Below are 25,823 nucleotides of genomic sequence, written 5' to 3'. Positions count from 1 at the left end.
ATCATAATTTACAGCAACCAGGTGTTAACAAGACTTTTATAGAAAGAAAGCGCAACACACAGAGCGCTTGCTAATTTTGTTGGCTTGAAGGTGTGTTATAGTTTTCATATCACAGCACACCCTCTCAAGGAAGAGGAGTTCTTGGGAGACAGACTACCAGGATAAGCATTTTATGATGGGTTTTCTATAGTGTCAAACTGGATTATAGGAGGCTGCATCAGGGGAACCATATACAGCAAACACGCATCACCTTTTGGAACTGGAAAGCGATGAAATGGCACCAGGGAGCTATGGAAAAGCAGACTGTGAATTATGGTGGTCCTTTTCTAGCTGCTTGAACTGTTTGGTTTATACAAGTTAAATGTCCAACAGAAGCCTTTCCCCTGTTCATTCTCAGCCTTCTCATTAAAACAGAAAACCGATCAAACACCAACTACAGAAAAAAATAGCAAGCTTCTGTCCTATATACCTCTCCACCATGAACTCTACTTTGACCTTTTCTTCCACCTATTCTGAACTTCAGAGGCAGGGAATTCCCTGAGATATAAGTGACCTACTTTCTGGCGGTAGCTAGATCACTGTAGCTGAAAGCAGCAGATTCTCACAATCCCTGTTAAATTATGATAGGGATTTTCATTTTACACATACAGAATGACAAAATTATTTCACTAATTGAGAAACTCACAGCACTGAGTAACTAGATATGTTACAAGGGAAGTCCTTCTTTATCTTTGTAAAAGATGCATAGTTGTAATTCAGTACCAAAACCATTGGAGCCCCTTCTGTGACATAAATTTCCCTGCTATTTACCAGCATTACTACATCAGTGCATTTGACTTTGTTTTAAGTTGCCCTCCAAAGCATATTTTGGAAGTGACCCACTGAAAATAGTGCAGATTTAAAGCAAGTCTATTTTGTATACTGAAAATTTTAGAAAAAACAGCTGGCCAGCTAGATTATGCAGCAAAACCTGTCAAATCTATGTTGAATTCTCTCTGGGCACCAGGGATCAGCAACGGCAGCAAGCAGGGAGGGCAGACAGTGTTACTGACATCTATACCACTGATAAAATAGACTGCTCCACCCCACACATCCCCACACTCTTCTCCCACCCCCAAACACAATCCATTTCAGAAAGAGGTGTAGGGAAACAAGCCTTTGGTCTCCGTTATAAGGGACAGGAGGAATGAGATGCTTATTCCATTAAACTTTCCATGCACACTGATTAGATGAAATTTTTCAGTCCCTTGTCAGACAGTTTGGACCACATCCTTTTATTCTTGTTCCAAGGTTCTCTCTTCTCTGCTACTCAATAGGTAACTGATGAACTGCGGTAAAATAAAATTCAAGTGAACAATAAATGTACACTGGAAAGCTATTATTATAACAAGTGTTTCTGTAGATTTAGGAGGAATTTTGTATTCATGTTACTCAGGCCGCAGGCAGTTGAAGTATGGACAGGAAAAGCTTTTCTTCCTGTTCTAGTACTGGTTCCTCCAGAGCAATTGAGATAATCCATTATAATGGTGTATAAACAAGGCCTAAAATTCAACATTCACATTTAAACTAGGCATAAACGGTGTTCATCCAAGGACCATTTTAGTAATTTGCCAGGAGCCCTAAGGCTACACTTAACTTTTATATTAAGTAGATATCAGCTGCCTTCATCTTCAGTAGAAGAGTGATGACTGTGAGATTATAGATCCCAATACAACGTGCCATCTTGATCTGTGTAACCAGATCTGTAATCTCTACAGACTGTTGCTCCATACTACAAACTGCTTTTTAGAACTCCCCGAGATGTATTTGGGTTCCCCTAACTGAAGCAGCATAGCACAGAAGTTGCTGCAGCACACGCTTCAGTTAAATACAGATTAACATCTCCCATTGGCATTCTACACAGTCATGCATTAGACCACAAATGAGGAAATAATGAACTACTTTCTACCACACAAGATATTTGGGGTTTGCAGAGAGCTCTCCCCACAAAAGGATGGAGCCCTGGAAGGATTTAGAAGTGAGAGAAGTTATAGGAAACCTCCCTATAAAAAGTGTATTCTGAAAATGCCTTATTAGTAAGGGACTAGCTGCATGATTAGAAATGCCATGCAAGTCTATCAACTTTTACATGTAACTCAGCGCTTTGCATTTTCACTAATTCATTACTAGCTACACAACACCAAACAGCATCAGCAAGTTTCAGGCAGTACCTTCAGCGAGCCATTTCCGATAAGGAAAGAATTCCAAGAAGAAACTACAAGTAGAGGTAAAATCCATCTGCACCCCATGGATTATTCAAAAAATGGAATGCACACTAAACAGAACACTTTCCATAATGGAAAAGACAAGACTAGAAACTTATCTGGAAAACTCATGCTGTTTGGCAATTCTGTCAACATTTGCCATAAGTGTACAAAACCAAGCAAATAGAGAAAGAATGTACAGATTTCACTGCTTATACAAGAGGCTTCTGAAGCCAGAAAGTTTCCTTACTTGGTTTTCCCCCATGGCATGTATACACGGGTGGGTTTTGTAGCTGTCAAGGCTGCTTCCCCACTCTGAACTTTAGGATACAAATGTGGGGACCTGCATGAAAACTTCTGAGCTTAACTACCAGCTTAGATCTGGTCCGCTGCCACCACTTCCAATGTGCTAATTCCCTTCCCTGGGTAGCCTTGAGAGACTCTTCACCAATTCTCTGGTGGATCAAGATCCAAACCCCTTGGATCTAAAAACAAGGAAAAATCAATCAGGTTCTTAAAAAGAAGGCTTTTAATTAAAGAACAAGGTAAAAATCATCTCTGTAAAATCAGGATGGGAAATAACTTTACAGGGTAATCAAACTTAAAAAGCCCAGAGGACCCCCTTCTAGCCTTAGGTTCAAAGTTACAGCAAACAGAGGTAAACACCCTAGTAAGAGATACATTTACAAGTTGAGAAAACAAAGATAAAACTAACACGCCTTGCCTGGCTGTTTACTTACAAGTTTGAAATATGAGAGACTTGTTCAGAAAGATTTGGAGAGCCTGGATTGATGTCTGGTCCCTCTTAGTCCCAAGAGCGAACTCCCCCAAAACAAAGAGCACAAACAAAAGCCTCCCCCCCCCCCCCCCCCCCAAGATTTGAAAGTATCTTGTCCCCCTAGTGGTCCTTTGGGTCAGGTGTCAGCCAGGTTACCTGAGCTTCTTAACCCTTTACAGGTAAAAGGATTTTGGAGTCTCTGGCCAGGAGGGATTTTATAGTATTGTACACAGGAGGGCTGTTACCCTTCCCTTTATAGTTATGACAGTAGCATTTTGCATAAAGACAGATATTCCGGAGGTAGGTGCTACAGAAAGAAGGAATAATAACTTATTCTCAAGAAGACAGCCCCCAAAAGAAAATCTCTCTCTCAACAGATAAAGGAGAAAAATAGGTCAAAGTTTACTGATCTTGACATCTTTTTACATCTGAAAATTGCCCTCATTCAGATTTTCTAGCTGCCTACAGCTTTTAAAGCTGAATGCACCCTTCTCACATTTTGAAAACCCCCAAAACAAATTCAGAAAGAACAACAGTCTTGCTTGGACTTTGCAAGTGTCATTAAGGCACAGTTGGCAGCACTAAGTCTTGTAAAATTTGGGCTGACATTTGATGCTGATGCTATAGAACAAAAGAGATAAGAGAGTGGGAAAGGCATATATTTAACTGAGGTCTCCAGTCCACCTGCTAGCTCTTCAAGTGCAAGGTAAAGAACTAAAGCCTTTTGCAAGTTATAGAATAGCCCTGGTGCACTAGACAAAAAGGGCTCAGCCTCAGACACTACTTACTGAGAACAAGCAAATGGAAATGCCTATAGAGATATTCTCCCTCTAAATAAGGCAGGTTCTTATGGCCAGGGCTGTAAAGCTACCAGTAGCTTACAATCACTGGTAAGCTATTGACTGCTTTGTAAACTGCTAGGTAGTGAAATGCACCATGGAAAAAACAAATCAAAACATTGTTCTACTGTACGTGGTAGCACTGAGCAAGTGGAGAGTTACTGTGAAGTCTGTCACAAGATTTACCACAAAGTCTCAATATAATTCCATGATACAACAGAAGACAAGGGATGTTACACTACAGGACAGTCTGGGAAGCTTTGCCATTTCAGGGTAACATTTACTTGCTGTCACCAACATAAACTGAGCTATAAATTTTTGTAATTTATTTTCTTCTACGGCATTGTTCTTCAGATAAAGTCATAGGTTTAAGTAATGAAAGAGATATTATACACCTCTACCCCGATATAACGCGACCTGATATAACACGAATTCGGATATAACACGGTAAAGCAGCGCTCCGGGGGAGGTGGGGGAGAGGGGCTGAGCGCTCCGGCGGATCAAAGCAAGTTTGATATAATGCGTTTTCACCTATAATGCAGTAAGATTTTTTGGCTCCCGAGGACAGTGTTGTATCGGGGTAGAGGTTATTAGAAGCTCAATAGCCAAAATTCCTTTTTTTTTTTTTTAAAGTATATAAGCATAGTGCTCAGGAGAGCAAAGGACTGATGGCATGACCTAGAACTAGTCAATGTGGATAAATTTTCCATGTGCATCTCCACTAATGCATATGAAGTCTGACCTGCAATAGCTCCTGCAGTACCTGTCTAAGAACTACAGATTACAGATTGTGCAGCAGTTGTACAATGTGGAGATTTACTAAGATCTAGAATGAGAAATTACTTTTATTCAAATGCTAAAGGAACACTTTTTTCTGTAAGGACAGCTAGGAAAACTCTAAGACAGAAAGAATATTTGAGAATCAGTACTTAGTTTATATACTGAAAGGAGACATATAATGTAACGTAAGTAAACTAACAGTACCAGAATGTTAGGAAAACTTCATGATAACAGACCCAGAGTGAAAAATAGGAGACAGGAAATTCTAGTAATCATGCTTAAAAAAAAAATATCAGATTTTAAGTACGTTCATTGACTAGGTCCTATCGACAAAGGCATGCAAATTCTCAGCTGGACCAAGAGCTGCATTTTTGTCCAGCATACTTCTGATATGCATATTCTATGCAGCTAATTTTGGAATAACTGATCTGCCAAAGATCAAGAGTGATGTAAAGCTAAACTCTGTGCCCCTTTAGCATACATGAGACACAGAACTCAGTGGAAGAGCACTGCCAGTTCACAATGATCTCCTAATCTGCACGCCAACTGGTAATGACATGGCAGGTGAGTGGAGTAGGCTTTCCTGCCCCTTTCTGCTGGTTGTTGTGTCATCTGTCATGTCACCTTACCATTGGTCATATTACGAATGGGTTAGGCAATCACACGCACAAAGCCTAATTGCAATAAAATGTTTATGCAATGTTACAAATCTTAGAAAGCATGATTTAAACAAGTACGGCAACTCCATGACAACTTGGTTGGAGCCCAATTTAAAACCACAAAAGGGGATTCCTTAATGGTTAAACAATCTCATGAAAAATTTAAAAGATTCCTACTTCCTTTCTGCCTGCTCTTTCTAGCAGAAAGAGTGATCTCAGTGGGGGAAAGAGAGTAATCAAGGAAAATATTTTCGCTACCATCTATCTCTTTACCAGTCCAAAAATAGCTCAGAATTCAGTAGTTAACTATCTTTTGGTAGAAGAGACTATTTTGATTCTGAATCATCTCTTGCCTTTTATTACCAAGACTTCATAACTGATGTATTTGGCTGTAAATGTATTGATGCCTGCAGGGTCAAAGCGTCAAGGACATTAATCTTTGTAAGCAGTTGTCTGGTTTACAGGAGGCAGTTTAAAAAAAACCTAGTCTTACTTGAATTTGCATGGGCAACCTTAATTTGGGCATTTTTCTTTTTGAGTGCTTGACTTTACACCCTTAAAAGAGCTGGAAGAATATTAAGTGTAATTTGATTTAGGGTTCACGCTACACTACAAAAAGCTACTACCACAAGGTAGTGCCTAATACTGATTTTACAGCACAGGCAGGACTTTAACCATCTTAATCATGCTCCCAAGTTGTGTTACAGTGCTGCGAAGTCCAAGGCTGGGCCATAATTCAGTCCATTCTACACTGCAAAGCCAAACAGTGTTTCACCGACATCAGAGAGAATCACCATACTGTAACCAGGCCCCAAAATTATTAGCTTTTTGTAGCTCAGACAGGATTTTACCAGGGTGGATAAAAATCAATAATTTAAAAAATAAATTAAAAAAAAAAAAAAAACGGATTTTTTTTATTTAAATCAGATTGTTTTTATAAAATGATTTTTGAGGAAAAAACCTATCGAAAGATAGTTTTAATTAAGATTTATTATAGCTCAAAGATATCTCATGGAATAGGGATTATAAATTCTAATTCTATAATACGAGACAATATATTCATGTAATGTTTAAGAAAAGTTTTGTAAATGAGTTCCAATAGTTCATGGATTAGGGACCCAATCTTATGGGGATCTAGGGGCTTCTGTACAGATTATTTAGGTTAATCTTTCTATCTACCCAATGGGACTCAGTGCTCAGTCTAGAAGATACCATCAGAGATGCTTAGTTTTGCAGTTCTCAAACTCTGGATTTGTGTCTCCAGAGATAACATGTTTGTTAACAACAAAAATGTTTTTAAATAAAATAAATAAATAAATAAATATATAGAGGTGAGAAATAACAGACCTCAAGCTTATGTCCCTCTGCAAATTTGTGTACACAGAGTCAATCCCTTACCTCTCTCTAAAAGTGAAAAGTTTCAAAAAGTTCAACGACTAGAACAGGGATCGGCAACCTTTGGTATGCAGCCCGCCAGGGTAAGCACCCTGATGGGCTGGGCCGGTTTGTTTACCTGCCGCGTCTGCAGGTTCGGCCAATCGCGGCTCCCACTGGCCACGGTTCGCCGTCCCAGGCCAATGGGGGCTGCGGGAAGCGGCACGGGGTGAGGAATGTGCTGGCCGCCGCTTCCTGCAGACCCTATTGGCCTGGTGTTTACCCTGGCGGGTCGCCTGCCAAAAGTTGCCAATCCCTGGAATAGAAGATTGTTGGGGGCGGAATAGATCTGGACAAGGAGAAGAAGTCTGGAGATAAATGTGAGAAGGGAGGGACAGGCAGTAGAAAGAAAAGTGAAACTGTTTGAGCAGCATATTCCAGAAGTCTTGAGGTCTTTCTGAGTGTAGCCTTCATTGATTTGAGATCTACCATACCATTCTCTCACTAGAAGGGAAAACCTATAATGGCAGCAGGCCTTAAAAGAGACCCAGTTTGGGAATAAGAACCATTCAAGAAATATGTTTGCTGATGATGTTTTAAAGAAAGTCACAACAGTGAACTGGTAGAAGTCACTTAAGCACTCAGATTCAGAGCCTGTTGAAGTGATAATCTCATTTATTGTAATTTGTCCAGCTAAATTAACCACTGTATGGGATGTTCAACTAGAAGTAGCCAGATGTACTTTTGGATGACCAGCTAACTACACCTCCATCCCCAAATCTGAAAGAGCCTTCACTATTAGCATTTGGCTTTTTATTAAAATAAGAAAGCACATGGTCTCCTAGGAATTCTCAGAAGCATTGCATGCACTTCCAACTGCATCTTATTTGACGCTCATTTTAGCATATTTACCTCCATTAGCCTCACCTGTTACCATTACTGACATCACAAATGCTGAAAGAAAACTGCAGTAAGATCATTATTAAAGGAACTGGATTCTATATTTTCTCAGGTTATCCTCCCCGCTCCTCACCACCACCACCACCTTTCACTTTTCCTGCAGCAGCCCTCATTTGGGCTTTGGCAGCTTGAATATTGTGTGTGCATACTAATCACACTGATTTTTTTGGCTACAAACTTTCTTCTTTAGTGGATGTCATAACTATAAAGGGAAGGGTGTAACAGCTGTCCTGTGTACAATACTATAAAATCCCTCCTGGCCAGAAACTCCAAAATCCTTTTCCCTGTAAAGGGTTAAGAAGCTCAGGTAACCTGGCCGGCATCTGACCCAAAGGACCAATAAGGGGACAAGATACTTTCAAATCTGGGGGGGGGGGGAGGAGAGAGAAGGTTTTTGTTTGTGCTCTTTGTTTGGGAGTCGTTTGCTCTTGGGACTGAGAGGGACCAGACATCAATCCAGGTTCTCCCCATCTTTCTAAACAAGTCTCTCCTATTTCAAACTTGTAAGTAAATAGCCAGGCAAGGCGTCTTTGTTTTCTCAACTTGTAAATGTACCTTTTACTAGAGTGTTTATCTTTGTTTGCTGTACTTTGAACCTGAGACTACAGGGGGGTCCTCTGAGCTCTTTAAGTTTGATTACCCTGTAAAGTTATTTTCCATACTGATTTTACAGAGATGATTTTTACCTTGTTCTTTAATTAAAAGCCTTCTTTTTAAGAACCTGATTGATTTTTCCTTGTTTTTAGATCCAAGGGGGTTGGATCTGTATTCACCAGGAGTTGGTGAAAGGAAGGAGGGGAATGGTTAATTTCTCCTTGGTTTAAGATCCAAGGGGTTTGGATCTGTATTCACCAGGAGTTGGTGGGAGGAAGGAGGGGAATGGTTAATTTCTCCTTGGTTTAAGATCCAAGGGGTTTGGATCTGTATTCACCAGGGAATTGGTGAAAAGTTTCTCAAGGCTTCCCAGGGAAGGGAATTCATTTGGGAATGGTGGCAATGGACCAGATCTAAGCTGGTAGTTAAGCTTAGAAGTCTTCATGCAACCCCCACATTTGTACCCTAAAGTTCAAAGTGGGGAAGCAGCCTTGACAGTGGAACACATTAATTATCTGTAGCACTTCAGACAAGGTATAGCATCTTTATTTAATCTGTAAGAAATGAAACCAACCCAGTTATAGAAAAACTCATTTCACTAGCTATCTATTCAAGATTTAACTAAAGATTACTTAAGTCTGTGGTTCTGAACCTTTTCCATATCAGGACCATGCTTGTAACCCCTCCCATCTAGACAGGAAACAGTCCCTCTTTCCCCAACCCTCATATCTATCCATAGGAAACAGACAATGTGGCCACCACACCCAGACTAAGAACCTCAGTCTCAGATAGAAAGGTAGTAATTACAGACCACTAGTGACGCATTTGTCTTCTCCCACACAAGTCCTGATGGAATTTAAAATAAAAAGTTTAAGTTTCCTCAGTGTAAACATTCAAGTATAATGTTTACCTCCACAAAGCAAACACTTCTATGCATGATCAAAATGTGAGAGTGGGCGGAGGTTCTCTTCATATAGGATCATCATGTAATAACAATCAAGAACTGCCCTTTCGAAAGACACCACACTAAAGATGACACCATTCTCAGAAATACTGGTGCTCCTACTGAAGGCTCCTGCTGTTCAGCTTCTTCACTTTTAAGAAGAAACTGGAACTTCTCTTGAACCTTATTGTTGTATTATTGCACGATATTATGATCTATGGGCAAAACTGTTAAGATTTCCTCTAGTGATTATCTTACCACCACAATCATGTGCCTGCAAATATGTAGTAATTATAAGAAAGGTAAATTTAAGGAATTCAGACCCTGAATATTCCTTATTTGCTACAAGAGTTTGAACAAGCATGGGATAAGCACCCCTTTACTCATGGGTTCCAAGCTTATGTCAGTCTGTTGATTATTGTATGTTTTCAGAATGTAACATGTGAATAAGAATATTATCAAAGCAAAATGCATCCAAATATGATTTTTACTGGAGAAAGACTGTAGTCGGAAGAACACAAAACAGGTAAATGTTCAACTTCATTTACAAGTGACAAAGAACTTCAGACTTAGCTTAGTATGGGGCGGGGGGTAGGGGGAAGGAAATAAAGCTATTTTCTGTTTTGTACACCAAAGATTCTGAAGCACTATTTAATTGCCAATTTTGTTGATGGTGACAAGGCATAGGAATCCTGTTCATTCTTCGGCAGTTTGGCTCAGAGGAGCGGACAGTAGCTGGTGCAGTAGTTTGCAAGAATGATTTGCAAGACACTAGTGACAGATATGGGTAATGAGATGCTATTTTTACACAATCACACTTCTCAAACATTCAGAAGTTCCTAACATAGCCACCATTTTCTGTCCAGAGCAAAAACAGCACATTTCACTTCCAATGCTTGCTTTCTGTTGTAAACCCAGAGTTACCAAGGGTATATTTACACAGCATTTTGGACTGAGTAGGAGTAATCTGGGTCAACAGATTCAGGCTAGCACTCTTAAAATAGCTGTATAGACAGCGCTTGAAATTGTGGCTTGGGCTGGAGCTTGGACTCTGAAGCCTGGTGGGGGTGGGCTTCAGAGCCTGAGCCACAACTTCAAAGCACTGTCTACACAGCTATTTTTAGAGCATCAGCATGAGCCCCACGAGCCAAGTCTGTCGGCCCAGCTGGGAGGCTCGCTCCCATTCACTCCAGAATTCTGACCTAGAGATTCAAATAAAAGAGCGGAATCCAGTGCTCGTCTGGCTCCAAGCTCCAACTGAGCTGACTCGTTATGTAACCTCAGGACAGTCATTTTACTTCCTTGTGCCTCAGTCACTCCAGATGGAAAAGTGTTCAAAGAGATCCTGCCCAATGGAAAACACAGAGTGTATGAGTTGTGTTTTCATGAAGTTTAAATACAAGACTATGGAGTTTGCTGTAGCATGAAGATTCGACATCTCAGTAACAGGAAAAGCAAAAGACTAAAACAGTTAAATATTCTTGGTACAACTATCCTGAACAGGATCTAAAGATAGATTAAGATAGCACACTGTTCAGTACATTGGAAAGTATACACCCTAGAGACATTAGCTAAAGAAATTAGAAGACATCAGTCAAGAACCACCCATAGACATCTTTTGATTTAGTATTATCAATATATCAAGCTGCATAGGAGATGCACAGTAAGACAACTCAAGGGTGTGGACTAAGGCCTGGTCTACACTAGGAAATTAGATTAGTATAACTACATCACTCGGGGATGTGAAAAATCCACACCCCTCAGCAGTGCAGTTAGACTGGCCTAACCCCTGATGTAGACAGCGCTAGGTCAATAGGAGAATTCTCCCATCAACCTAGCTACTGCCTCTCAGGGACGTGGAGCACATAGCCAATGGGAGGGGATCTCCCGTCGGCATAGATAACGTCTTCACTGAAGCGCTACAGCAGTGGTTCTCAAACTGTGGGTCGCGACCCTGTTTTAATGGGGTCACCAGGGCAGGCTTAGACTTGCTGGGGGGCCCAGGGCTGAAGCCTTAGCCCCAGTGCCCGGGCCGAAGCCAGAGGCACTTTGGCCCCTCCACCCAGGGCCGTGGGTGGGCTCAGGCTTCGGTCCCCCCTCCTCAGGTCGTGTAGTAATTTTTGTTGTCAGAAGGGGGTTGCAGTGCAATGAAGTTTGAGAACCCCTGCACTACAGCACTGCCGCAGTATTTTAAGGGTAGACAAGCCCTAATTGTAATAAATGCAGACTACTACTTTCAAAAAGGTTTGTTTAGCTGTGTAATATTTTGACCACAATCTTGCTTAAAAGAGCTGCACCCAGTTTCCTCAGCCCAACAGTTTCTATAGGAAGCAGTGTTGTACATAAATGGCATGCTGTCAGTGAAACTAGTTTGATCAAAGTGTGCATTTCAGAGATTTCAGCAAAATGGCTGCACATATACCACAGGAGGGATTGACATTTGATGCAAGCAGTGAGCCCGTCACTAGAGACTAATGGAAGCCAACTTACTGTAAGAAATGTAAGTTGAATATTCAAGTACTAAATTCCTTTAAAAGGATTTTTCTAAACATGAAAAGGGAAAACAAACTGGTTTACACTCCTTACACTGGCCACAATATTGCTAGTATCACATACCTACACTATGGAAACTTGTCCAGCACCATCTGTGCAAACCAACGTATTCATCACAGAAAGTTAAATTATACATAAATGGATTAGACAGTCAAAGAATCACAGGACTGGAAGGGACCTCAATTGGTCATCTAGTCCAGTCCCTTATACTCATGGCAGGACAAAGTATTATCTAGACCAATGGTCACCAACCGGTCGATTGCGATCTCCAGCCGCGGCGTGTGGTATAGCGGGGCTGCCACTAAGACAGGCTCCCTGGCTGCCGTGGCCTCACACTGCTCCTGGAAGTGGCCAGCAAGCCCCCGCAAGCACTGGCCCCACAGATCCCATTGGTCAGGAACGGGGAGCTGTGGCCAATGGGAGCTGCGGGGGCAGCGCCTGCAAAAGGGGCAGCGCCTGCAGAGCCACGTCCCTGTCCCTCCCCCAAGGAGCCGCAGGGGTGCGTTGGCCCCTTCCAGGAGCAGCGTGGCCACATGGTGCATTACTGGCTGGCTGGGTAGGGGGTGGCCTGGCTTGTGATGGGGAGGTGGTGCCAATGTGCCTGAGTGGGGCCAGGGCAGGCAGGGAGCCCCCCAGTGGGAGCCCACACACTAACCCCCAGCCCTGAGCCCCCTCCCAGAGCCAGCACCCCATACCCCCTACTGCATCCCAACACGCTTCCCGGAGTCCACACCCTGCACCCCCCTCCTGCACCCCAACACTGTGTCCCAGCCCGGAGCCCCCTCCTGCACCCAAACTCCCTCCCGAGCTTGCACCCCTCACCCCTTCCTGCATCCCAATCCCCTGCCCCAGGCTCAGCCCAGAGCCCCCTCCCACACTCCACACCCCTCAGCCCCAGCACAGAGCCTGCACCTGGCTCTCGAACCCCAACCCCCTGCCCGGTGAAAGTGAGTGAGGGTGGGGGACAGCGAGCGAGCAACGGGGGTGGGGGAATGGAGTGAGCGGAGCAGGGCTTCGGAGAAGGGGCAGGGTAGATCCTGGGTTGCACTTAAATTCAAAAAGTGATCTTGTGCATAAAAAGGTTGGATACCACTGATCTAGATCATCCCTGACAGTTGTTTGTCTAACTTGCTATTAAAAATCTCCAATGACGGAGATTCCACAACCTCCCTAGGCAATTTATTCCAATGCTTAACTATCATGACAGTTAGGGAGTTTTTCCTAATGTCCAGACTAAACCACCCTTGCTGCAATTTAAGCCCATTGCTTCTTATCCTATCCTCAAAAGGTAATGAGAATCATTTTTCTCCCTCCTCCTTGTAACAACCTTTTATGTACTTGAAAACTGTTATCCTGTCCCCCTTCAGCTGTATAAGTAGGGGCATTGCCAGCAGATCAAGGGACATGATCAGTCCCCGCTATTCGACATTGGTGAGGCCTCATCTGGAGTACTGTGTCCAGTTTTGGGCCCCATACTACAAGAGTGATGTGGAAAAATTGTAAAGAGGCCAGGGGAGGGCAACAAAAATTATGAGGAGGCTGGAGCACATGACTTATGAGGAGAGGCTGAGGGAACTGGGATTGTTTAGTCTGCAGAAGAGAAGAATGAAGGGGGATTTGATAGCTGCTTTCAACTACCTGAAAGGGCGTTCCAAAGAGGATCTAGACTGTTCTCAGTGGTACCAGATGACAGAACAAGGAGTAATGGTCTCAAGTTACAGTGGAGGAGGTTTAGATTGGATATTAGAAAAAACTTTTTCACTAGGAGGATGGCGAAGCACTGGAATGGGTTACCTAGGAGGTGGTGGAATCTCCTTCCTTAGAGGTTTTTAAGGTCAGGCTTGACAAAGTCCTGGCTGGGATGATTTAGTTGGGGATTGGTCCTGCTTTGAGCAGGGGGTTGGACTAGATGACCTCCTGAGGTCCCTTCCAACCCTTATATTCTACAATAACAGAATGACGTTCTTTTTTTTTTTTTTGGCAATGGTGTTACAATACTGACCCATATTTAGCCTGTGTTACACTATGACCCTTAGATCCCTTTCCACAGTACTCATTCCTAGGCCTGGTGTCAAGTATCAGGGGGTAGCCGTGTTAGTCTGTATCTACAAAAACAACAAAGAGTCTGGTGGCAAGGAGTCAGATGCATCTGAAGAAGTGAGGTTTTTACCCACGAAAGCTTAATAAATCTGTTAGTCTTTAAGGTGCCACCAGACTCCTTGTTGTATTCCTAGGCAGTCATTTCCCAGTTTGTATGTGTGCAACTGATTGTTCCTTCCTAAGTGGAGTCCTTTATTCAGTGCTTAACCACCATGCCAGTTAGGAAGTTTTTCCTAATGTCCAACCTAAACCTCCCTTGCTGAAATTTAAGCCCATTGTTTCTTGTTCTATCCTCGGAGGTTAAGAAGAACAATTCTTCTCCCTCCTCCTTGTAACAACCTTTTATGTACTTGAAAACTGTTATGTCTCCTCTCAGTCTTCTCTTTTCCAGATTAAACAAACCCAAAAGACTTGAAGCGGTTACGCTGACAAGATCAATGCTCTGCTACATGGTGAAAACAGAACACAAACTCAGTCTACAGCTTCTTGCCTGACAGGGCTTGGGAGTGCTGCAGCAGTAGGATATTTGCCTCCAGAGAGTAAGAGAAGGGAGGTGAGAAAAGATATGTACCATCAGTCCCCTCTCTAGAAACCTCCTCCATTCAAGCAAATAAAATGTTTCATTTGATCTGAAACAAGATTTTCAATTTTAAGTTTGAAAAATTGCTCAGTGCTAGTAGAAATGGGGCACTCTCCAGAGCCAATCCAACTCTTTCTAGCTACATGGGGGGAGGGAGGGGGAGAAGGGGGGAAATCACTGCAATGGAAGACGAGGGGAAAAGGCTTTTCAAAAGATATGGAGCGCCTCCCCTGAAATGTGCCCTCCTACCAACATGCAGCAACACACAATCCAATTTATTATTTGTCATAGAAGCTGCACAGAAACTGCCCTAAAAAGTAGAATTGAGTTTTATTAAATTCATGTAGCTACTAGTGAACACATGTGCTTGTGCTGAACTGTATCCTTTGAAAAAACAAACAATTACTAACCTTTCTGTAACTCTTGTTCTTCAAGATGTGTTGCACGTGTCCATTCCAATTTAGGTGACTAGCAAGTAGTAGACTGGGAGGTAATTAAGGACAAGCCAACTGTAGAACCGCACTGCCCAAGCAGGCGACATCTCTAGCCTGCTGTGTGATAGCATAGTGCGCCAAGAACGTACGCCCAGAGGACCAGGTCACTGGTCTGCATATGTCCTGGATCAGGACCTGCACTAGGAAGGCCACCAAAGGACCTTGTAGAGTGGGCAGTTAAGTTTGATGGAAGGGGAATGCCTGCGAGGTCGTGGCACGTTCTTATGCAGGATGTGATCCAAGACTAGATCCTTTGGGCAGAGACAGGAAGCCCTTTCATTCTCTCAGCAATCCCCACAAAGAGCTGTGGTGACTTACGAAACAGTTTGGTCCTTTCAATGTAAAGGATACATCTGACGTCTAGGGAATGCAGGCATTTTTCTTCCCTATTTGCATGAGGCTTGGGGTAAAAGACTGGCAGAAAGATAGGCTGGTTGTAATGGAATTGGGACACAACCTTCGGAAGAACTTTGGATGCAGCTGAAGCTGTACCTTATCCTTAAAGAAAATCGTATAGGGGGTCTCTGCTGGGAGGGCTTGAATCTCTGAAATCTTCCTGCTGAAGTAATTGCCGCCAGGGAGGCTGACTTACATGAAAGATGCAGCAGACAGCACATCACCATCGGCTTGAAGGGTGGCCTCATTAGTTTCATGAGGGCATAGTTTAATTCCCATGGAGGAAGAGGTTCTCTCATTTGCGGAAAAGTCTTTTCTAGACTTTTGAGGAAACGAATCACCATTTCATGTGAAAACACCTACTTACTGTCAACCTTTGGGTGGAATGCTGAAATGGCCACCAGGTGGACCTATAGAGAGGAGAAGGCCAGGCCCTGCTCTTTCAATGATAAAAGACCAAAGGGAGAACAGTTTCCATTTTGCACAGTAAACTGACCTCGTGGAAGGTTTCCTACTGAAGAGAACCTTGCGAACCTGTTCTGAACAAGCCCATTCCTTGGGGTTCAGCCACGCAGATTCCAGGCTGTCAAACGCAGGGAGCTGAGGCTCAAGTGGAGTAACTGACCATGGTCTTGTGAGATCAAGTCTGAGCACAGAGGAAGCTTGATTGGGGCCTCGCAAAAGAGATGGACGAGCAAGGTGTACCAGTGCTGCCTGGGCCACACTAGAGCTATCAATATGACATGAGCCCGATCTTGCTTGATCTTTGTCAGCACCTTGTGGATTAGTGAGATGGGCAGAAAGGCGCAGAACAGGTTATGAGACCACTTCATCAAGAAGGCGTCTGTCATGGAGTCAGGGCTGTGACCCCTCAGGGAGAAGAACTGATGGCGCTTCCTATTGGACTGTATGGTGAACAGGTCTATGTGGGGAAATCCCCATCTGTGGAAGATGATCATTGCGACATCTGGGCATACAGACCACTCGTGATGAGTCGAGAAGGACCTGCTGAGCCAGTATGCAAGCTGGTTCTGTACTCCTGGCAGATATGAGACCTTGATCTTGATCGAATGTTCGATGCAGAATTCCCCTAGATGTACTGCTTCTTGACACAGAGGGCAAGAATGAGCCCCTCCCTGTCTGTTGATGTAGTACGTGGCTGATGTATTGACCATGAGGATCAAGACTGTTGTGTTCGCAATATGGGGTAAGAACATCTGGCATGCCAGTCGGACTACCCTGAGGTCCCTCACATTGATCTGAAGTGATAGGTCCTCCGCGAACCAACAACCCTGGATCTTGAGCGTCCCTAGATGGACTTCCCAGCCCATCTCTGAGGCGCTGGAGATCAGGTGTGCCAATGGCTTAAGTTTTGTGAAGAGAATCCCTTCACAGACCACTTGAGGATCCAGCCACCATGGCACAGAGCTGAAAATATGAGGTGGCAATGTGACTGCCCTGTCCAGATGGTGTCTTGAAGGGGAGTAGACTGTAGCGAGCCACGCTTGGAGAGGTCTGAGTCTCAGCCTCTCGTGATGAACGACATATGTGCACGAAGCCATATGGCTGAGGCGGCTCAAACAAAGCCTGATCTTGGTGATCGGTTGAGACTCCACACGACGTATTGACTCTGTGATCACTTGGAAATGATTCTGGGAGAAGAGCCCTCACCAGCTGGGAGTCTATTCTGAATGTTAATCAAAAGGCCCAATTCCCAGAAGGTTGACTGAATGCGGGCGATGTCCAACTGCACTTGCACTCAAGGGGGCGTGAGAGCTCTGGTTGGAGGTGCGGGCTCTAGGGTGGGGCTAGAAATTAGGAGTTTAGGGTGCGGGAGGGGGCTCTGGGCTGAGGCAGAGGAGTGGGGTGCAGGGGGGGGGTGAGGGCTCTGGGGTGGGGCTAGGGATGAGGAGTTTGGGGTGTAGGAGAGTGCTCCGTGGTGGGACTGAGGGGTTTGGAGGGCAGGAGAAGGATCAGGACTGGGGCAGGGGGTTGGGGTGCAGGAAGAGGTGCAGGCTCTGGCTGGGGGTGCAGGCTTTGGGGTGTGGCTGTGGATGAGGGGTTTGGGGTGTAGGAGGGTGCTCCATGCTGGGACTGAGGGGTTCGGCGGACAGGAGGAGGATCAGGGCTGGGGCAGGGGATTGGGGCACGAGGAGAAGCTCAGGGGTGCAGGCTCCAGGCGGCACTTACCTCAAGCAGCTCCGTGAAGCAGCAGCACGTCCCTCTCCGGCTCCTATATGGAGGTGCGGCCAGGCAGCTTTGCACGCTGTCCCATCCACAGGCACCACCCCTGGAGCTCCCATTGGCTGTGGGTCACGGCCAATGGGAGCTACGGGGGTGGCACCTGTGGCAGGGGCAGCATGCAGAGCGGAGCCCCCTGGTTGCCCCTACATGTACAAGCCGGAGGGGGGACATGCTGCTGTTTCACAGAGCCGCGTGGAGTGGCCCCCAACCCTGCTCCCCAACTGAAGCGCCGGAGCACAGTAAGCTCCAGACTCCGCTCCCCAGCGGGAGCGCGAGGGCCAGATTAAAACGGCTGGCGGGCCAGATCTGGCCCGTGGGCCGTAGTTTGCTCACTCCTGCCTTAGATGTAATGGAACTTCCTACACCATTCCCATGCTGAGGAGGAACTGAACTTCTTGCTCTAGCAGAAGCTTGTGAGAGGGGTCCCTGAAGAGGGACTGGGAAGGTGGAGTTGAAATAAATTGGAGGGTATAAACAAATCTAGAACCCAGCGGTTGGAGGTGATCCATTTCCAGACCTCTAGGAAGTGGGAAAGACTGTCAGAAAAAATAGGGATAACTTAATCCAGATCGTGAGGAACTGGTATACTGTCCTTGACAAACCCATCAAAACGGGTGTTTCCAGGCAACCGAGTGATGTGGGGCCAATTATGCCAGGCCTCCAGAGGAGGAGGAGGAAAGTGGGGGAAGTCTACATCCCGAGCTCTTGTTCCTCCGTCTCCTGTGGTCGTAGCAGTTCTGGTTGGGATAGAAACGACTATTTTGCTGCAGCCTATATTGCCTCCTAGGCTGTGACTGCAGACCCAGGGACTTCAGTGTTGCCTTGGTATCTTTGAACCCATGGAGCCTGGCATCGGTTTGCTCCGAAAAGAGCGAGGGTCCCTCAAATGGCAGGTCTTGCACCAATTGTTGTATTTCTTGAGGGAACCCTGCTGCCTGCAGCCACGAGCTCCTACGCATAGTCACAGCTGTGGCCAAAGATCCGAATGCTGAGCCCACAATGTCAAGGGCTGCCTGCAAGTAAGCTCTTACCATTATCTTGCCCTCATCTACGAGGGTCGAGAACTCCTGTTGACTATCATGTGGAAGTCTGTCCTTAAATTTGTTCATATGGCATTAACACGTGGGAGTCTAACAACCCAGAAACGCCTGCTGGTTCACTATCCTTAGCTGAAGCCCCTCCCGTTGAGTATGCCTTCCTCCCCAGAAGGTCCATTTTCCTGGGAGGATGCGAGAACAGAAATTCGTAGCCTTTAGCAGGAACAATGTATTTTCTTTCTGTTCTCTTGGCCGTGGGAAGAATGGAAGCAGGATTCTGCCAGAGGGCCTTGATCAGTCCCATGATGGTGTTGTGCAAGAGGAGGGCAACCCTTGCAAGAGCTGTGGCCAACAAAATATCCAGGAACCTATCTGCTGGTTCCTTGACAACCTCCGCCTGCAACCCTAGATTGGAGGCCACCCGCTTTAGAAAGTACTGGTGGACTCTAAGGTCATCCTGAGGCAGGGAGGACGTATCTGGGCAAGATGAGTAGCCATACACTGCCATAGCATCCAATGCAACCTCCTGCCAAGGAACTTGTTCTTGTTGATCAGCCCTGGTCCTAGCCTTGGTACCAGGGAGTAGTCCCGGGTCAGTGCCAGGTTCAGTAGTGGGACTTGCTCCGGTGTCTGCATCAGAGATTGGTATCGGGAGTCTCCCAGTGCACCCCAGCAGTGCCACTGTAGTCTCTGAGCGCCGTGAGCTGGTGCCCTGGCGAAACCCCCACAGGTTCCAAAAGGGCCACTGTAGCAGTGCCGGACCCCACGGTCCCATGTGCCAGGTATTTTGTGCCATCACTGTTCCCAGCGCCCCCAAAAGAATAGCTTGGTGTGGGCATTGATACGGACCCTCCCACCAGTGCCAGCATCTTGAAGTCATACCCCGAGTCCGAACTGGACGACGACCGCAGTGACCACAGCGGCACCAATCCCCCCAGTGCCAGTGATCAGTGTCATGGTGCCATCTCTGGCAAGGCAATGAAATGGGGCTTGCCCCTGGACGCTGGACTTAAGACCAGTCTACAGCTGGTCGATGCTTGAATGCTGCTGGGTGGTGCCGGTGCTGTATCCTGCCTCCTGGCCAGGCTTGATACCAGTAAAGTTAATAAGTCCTTCGTTGTCACATAGGCCTTCGGGGGTGATGGTACCACGAACTGGTCAGCCCAGTGCCAGGCAGCTGGCTGGATATCTGGTGTCTGCGGTCCCGGTGCTGCCATTGCTACTGGCATTTGCCACAGTGCCAGGGAGAGAGAGCGGCCCAGCTGGGGTCTCGCTCTATCCCGTTCTGTCCGCTTACCTCCCTTCGGTACCAGAGAGTGGGTCTTCTCCCAGTGGCCTCGAAGTCTCTTCTTCGGCACAACACCTAAATCGGAATGGACATGTGCAAGCACTTGAAGAAGAACAAACCAATTCTTTTGTTGGGTCAAATTTCTATTGTGCTCTTGTACTTCACTTGGTATTCTTCTTTTATCATGTCTGTTACTATAACATACATTTGTTTTAAGTGTAGTTGCTCAGAAAAACAAACCAATAAAATGGCACCATGTAATCTGATATATCTGGTCCATGTGCCCTTTGAGGCACACCAGCTTACTTTTACTCCTGGGGAAATTCTGTGTCACTGTGCAATGCAGAATTTTGCAGAAATTAACGTTGTGCATACAGAATTTCCTTTCCCCCTCATAAATGGACTGCAGTGCTACTAACCACCACTAAGGGCCACTGGACTCAGCAGAGCCCAGCTTGCACACAGAAGACACTGCTGGGGGGAGGGAGAGGGAGATAAAGTCAATTTATTAAGTAATAAATACAGAAGCCTATGATGTAATTTTTTAAACACCTTCCAAAGTACAGTTGCACTTTGAGTAGTAGTCCCTGTAGTAAGTGTTCTGAGCGTCCTCTGAATATTCACTTATAGGATGTGTTGGCAGGTGCAGTTCTATGGTGGAACCCACTCAATCTGTGATCCCTCTAAGCTGCGCAGTCGCCCAGAAGTGATTAAAGTACCACATACTTGATTAGCAGAGCTGCACACATCCGGCAGCGTGTATTCAGGTGCCTCTCTCCATGCTACTTTGCAGCCATGTTGCTCCTGCAGCTGCTCCTGGGACCCTCCTGCTGGTTGTGCAGAACACGGGGGAGGAGGAGGGTTATGTCCGGTGCATGGTGTCTCTCAGAAACTTCCCTAGCAGCCAGCATACACACACAGTCTCTGTGTCACGCACAGTCTTTCACACTCACCTCTCAACACTTGTTTTATTATTGTTGTTACTTCTTGGTACTTCCTGAAATGCACATATATTCTCTGTAATTTTATTCTTTCAAAGTGTGTTATTTTAGCTTTTTGGGTGGTCTATGCATTTCATAATTTTTCTCTCTTACACTTAAATTTAATTCTTTGAGTAGTGAGTTCTAAAATGCCTAACCTGTCCTGACTGGAGTGATTATCCCTAAGGTAACTCTTTAAAGATATTATATTATATCTAGGTTTTTTGTTTCTGCTGGTGGTGCACATCACTTCAGTGCACATACAATTTATTCCGCATGTGGATGGAAAAAATTAGAGGGAACATTGCTCATAACAGAGGCTGTTGGAACATTCATGGGTCCCCTCCCTCCTCTTCACTCTCCATTCTTGAAGGATTTCAGGACGAGGCTATAAAAGGGGATGTGGCACCTCAGTTCCTTCCAACTGTAGCAACACATGGTCATGAACCTCTCTGAGTCCACTGGATCCAGATCCTTTGTAGTAACCCTGACCCTGGCACTAGCACCTGCTGAAGCAGCATAGAACGCTACCCTAGGGAGAGAGGCAGCCAAGGAGACAGCAGATCAAGCTGGGGAGGTGACCCCAAAGAGGGCAGTTAGAAAAAGATGTTAGAGAAAGAGGAGAGAAGCAGAAGAATCGAGATGCTGGGTTAGCAGATGAACTGGAGCTGGGATAGGAGGCGAAATGATAAAGAACAGGAGGGATCTGGTAAGCGAGGAGGAGGAAAGAAGGAAAATAGAAAAGGTTTCAGGTCAGAAGAAGGAAATGTGTGAGTAATGTGAGCAGACACTATTAGAGAAGGGAAGTAGAGGAAAATAAAATCTACAGACATACTAGAGAGAGAGTATCAAGGGAAAAAACTGAAAGGAAAAATATAATTGGGGGAAGAGGGAATTGACCAAAAAGCTGTGTTAGATGAAAACAGACCCTGAAAACAGTCCACAAGAAGTCCACCCACAAAATAACTAAAGTATATGAACAGAGAGAATGACTGTTCGATATCTATTGAAAGAATACCGTTCAAAGGTTCTTAATATGAACAAGTGAGGGCCCACCAGGGTGAAGAAACCCCTCTTGTGGATAAAGAGGTACAGTCACAAGAACATCAAATCTAAGGAGCACTTCAAGTGAAAGAGAAGCAAAGAACAAGACGGCAAGAGTGGAGCAGGACTTACAGCCAAGGGGGAGGGATAGCTCAGTGGTTTGAGCATTGGCCTGCTAAACCCAGGGTTGAGTGTTCAATCCTTGAGGGGGCCATTTAGGAAACTGGGGTAAAAATCTGTCTGGTGATTGGTCCTGCTTTGAGCAGGGGTTGGACTAGGTGATCTCCTGAGGTCCCTTCCAACCCTAATATTCTATGAGAGGAAAAGTTGGTTCCTGAACTGACACTACATTATGCTGAGTAATTTCTTTTGTTCTTTTTAATACCATGCCATTTGGTATTAACTGCACAGAGTGAAGAACAGTATCCTGTACAAGCTCACAAAGGTTAGTGTATTGGTTATCTATAGTTTATTATTATGAAATAGTAAGTACTTGGTAATGATCTATATTATTTATCCTCTGGTACAATTTTTGGGGTTTCCCTTATAAAGTTCTAAAAATTTAAAATTATCCCTTTTGTCTTAGTTTGCCTCTACTTCTCCTCACAGTTAGCACAGCCTAGCCTAGCCAGGTCATTGCACCTTCTCTTTAAGAAGGATCAGTGCTTTATCACCTAAGAACAACATTAAGCTAATCGGGGTTCTTGTTTATTTTTAAAGTTATTTTGTTTTTAAGATTAGATTACTTAGTTCAGATTTCGATTCTGACCACCAAACCCATGGCAGACATGAAAGCTCAGAGAGCTGGCTTCAAGAAGCATGCCTCTAGCCCATTAGTCTTTCCGGCATCAGATGCCCATACCAGATGCCTAGTGTGCCTCAAAGGGACATTCTCTTTCACAGTGCTCAATTCACAGCACTTTTACCATGAGGCCCTACAAGGAACGCCAGAATAGGCTACAAGCTTTGTATTGCAATAAGCTCTAGCTGCAAAATCTCTCACATCTAAAGGACCTTGGCTGTAAGAAAGATTAAAAGGCCTTAGAAACAAAGAAGATTAAGAGCGGAATGCAGAAGGGACCAATCTCTGCACCAGAGTCTGGATCCAAGATGGATCCCAGACCATCGGATTCAATGTCAAAGCACACAATGAAACAGTCTGTGTCAGCCTCTGGAATCAGATCAAAAACATAGGAGAAATCTTCAGATCAGTCTCTCTCTGGTCTGAGAAGAGCTATTAAGGTCAATAAGGCTCCTGTTAGAAGACCAAGTCACATTCAGGAGAATCCTGAGACTCAAGAGCACGGGCTCCTACACCAAAGAATAAAGATATTGTACTGGGTTAAGATTAATTTTCCGGTTCTGAAAAGTTTATCTAATTCATAGAGTCCATGGCCAGAAAGGATCACTGTGATCTAGTCTGTCCTCCTGTACAACACAGGCCACAGAACTTCCCCAAAACAATTCATACAGTGTATCTTTTAGAAAAACATCCAAGCCGGATTTAAAAATTGTCAGTGATGGATAATCCACCATGACTCTCAGTAAATTTCTGTAGTGGTTAACCACCCTCACTGTTACAAAATTAGGTCTTATGTATAATCTGAATTTGTCTATCTTCAACTTGCAGTTATTGGATGTTATATATTTTTTCCTGCTAGTTTGAAGAGCTCATTATTAAATACTTGTTCTTGTTGTAAGTACTTATAAACTAATCAAGGGCCTCTTAATAGTCTTCTTTCTTAAACTACACAGATTGAGCTCCTTGACTATCACAATAGGTATGTCATCTAATCCTTTAATCATTCTTGTGGTTCTTCTATGAACCCTCTTAATTTTATCAACATCTTTCTTGAATTGTGGATACCAGAACTAGACACTGTATTCCAGCAGCTATCGTACCAGTGCCAAATACAGAGCTAAAATAACCTCTCTTACTCCTACCTGAGATTCCTTTGCTGGTGCATCCAAGGATCATATCAGCCCTTTTGGCCACAGCGTTGCACTAGGAGCTCATGTTCAGATGATCGTCCACCATGTCCCCAAAATCTTTTTCAAGATCACTGCTTCCCAGGATAGAGTCCCCGTTCTTGTAAGCATGGCCTACATTCTTTGTCCCTAGATGTACATGTTCAAATTTAGTCATACTAAAACACATATTGTTTGCTTGCACCCAGCTTACACCAAGCTATCCAGATCACTCTGTATTAGTGACCTCCTCATTATTTACCACTCTCCCAATGTGTGTGCCATCTCCAAGTTTTATCAGTGGTGATTTTATGTTTTCTTCCAGGTCATTGATACAAATAGCATAGGGCCAACAGATCCCCATGGGTCTCTTCTAGAAACAAACCTGCTCCATGGTGATTCCTCCTTTACAGTTACATTGAGACCTATCAGTTAGCCAGCTTTTAATCCACTGAACGTGTGCCATGTTAACTTTACATCATTCTAGTTTGTTTATGATCAAAATGTCAGGTGGTACTAAGTCAAACACCTTATAGAAGTTCGATCTTCATCAATCAAACTTGTAATCTGATTTTTAAAAAAGGTATCCAGTTTGACAGGATCAATTTTCCATAAATCCATGTTGACTGACAATTGTATTACTGTCCTTTAGTTCTTGATTAATCAAGTCCTATACCAGCCACTCCATTATCTTGCCTGGAATCGATGTCAGACTGTCAAGCCTATAAGTACCCAGGTTACCTCATTTACCCTTTTTAAATATTGGTACAATCTGGAACTTCTCCAATGTTTCAAGACTTATGGAAAATCAACAGTGGTTCAGAGAAACATTCTTGATCCAAAGAATATTCCTGATTCTGTTCTTGTTCACTCATCCATGCTGCACCAACATTTACAGTGGAAGCTCAAGTGCAATTTAACAACGGATCCAAAAGGTGCAGTTGGGTGGGCAAGGTTGTATCATCCTCCAAAGAGCAACCGGGGAGAGGGGGAAGGGGGGAGACAGCGTGGGAAGAAAGCCCCTGGTTTTCCTATTCATAACTCCCCCCAGAGACAGAAGAGGCAGTCAGATAAGTCACTGCAGATATCCCAACGTTTCCCTTCCACCCTCTTACATACCTACAGGCTCATCCAGTAACATTTTATGCCTCTCAATAATACGTGCCAGGACTTGTAGTTTCATCCATAGTTTGAGCTGGATCCAAGATCAGAATCAGAGTCCGAAGAATAATTGGAATGCATTAGATATATGTCCTAAGTTCCATTCTCACAAGAAAAAAAAAATGCACCTCAAAATAAATATGATTCCTAGAGAATGACGTGGAACTTCAATTTGGCATGACTGGTCCTATTGGCCCTTTCCTAGGCAGTATAGGAATCTTCCACATTCTCATCCAGATAAAAACTCCTCTCCTCCTAAGGGTCAGAGAAAGTCTTGCTCCTCATATCAGGACTCCTGGATCAATTGACTTCGCCTCCTTATAGTGGAAGAATACTTCCTATAATTTCTGACACTCCCAGAGGAGAAATGGCAGTCTGCAGCACAGGCTGAATATGAGGAGTTGGAGACAAAACCTAATGATGAATCTTTCCCAGACAAAAATATTATGGTTGCTTCTGCATCCTCTCCTTCTGATGTTGTGTTACAATTCTACTAACGTGCACAGAAATGCAATAACGTTGAAACTTCCTTCCTCCCAGCCCATTTTTGACATCCTGGGTCATTCATTTAAAAATAATAATCTAGACAATCTAGCCATATAACATCTCTCTCTCCGGGTGTGAAGAAAGGTCTGTTCTATGCCTTCCGCACTTCCTTCTCATCCAGAGGATAAAGACAATGCCAAAATATTTTTTGTTACTCTAACACAGGCAGGCAACAATAGTTCTTGGAACACATTCAGTTCTCCAAGGAAGTATCAAACTTTTCCCTGTGTCCCCAAACTTAACACAACAGGCAGGTAGAATT

At 44.4% G+C, this 25,823-nt stretch overlaps 1 protein-coding gene across 1 annotated transcript in view; it reads right to left on the bottom strand.

Annotated features, from left to right (window-relative positions):
- NPTN (neuroplastin) overlaps window positions 1-25,823 on the bottom strand; it is a 110,717-nt gene that overhangs the window by 55,307 nt on the left and 29,587 nt on the right. The gene's annotated exons all lie outside the window — the stretch shown is intronic.

This window comes from Trachemys scripta, chromosome 10 (genome assembly GCF_013100865.1).
Source record: "Trachemys scripta elegans isolate TJP31775 chromosome 10, CAS_Tse_1.0, whole genome shotgun sequence".
In the NCBI taxonomy this organism is placed as follows: Eukaryota; Metazoa; Chordata; order Testudines; family Emydidae; genus Trachemys; species Trachemys scripta.
Note: the sequence above shows the minus strand (reverse complement) of the source record. Positions and strands in the feature narration are given on the sequence as shown.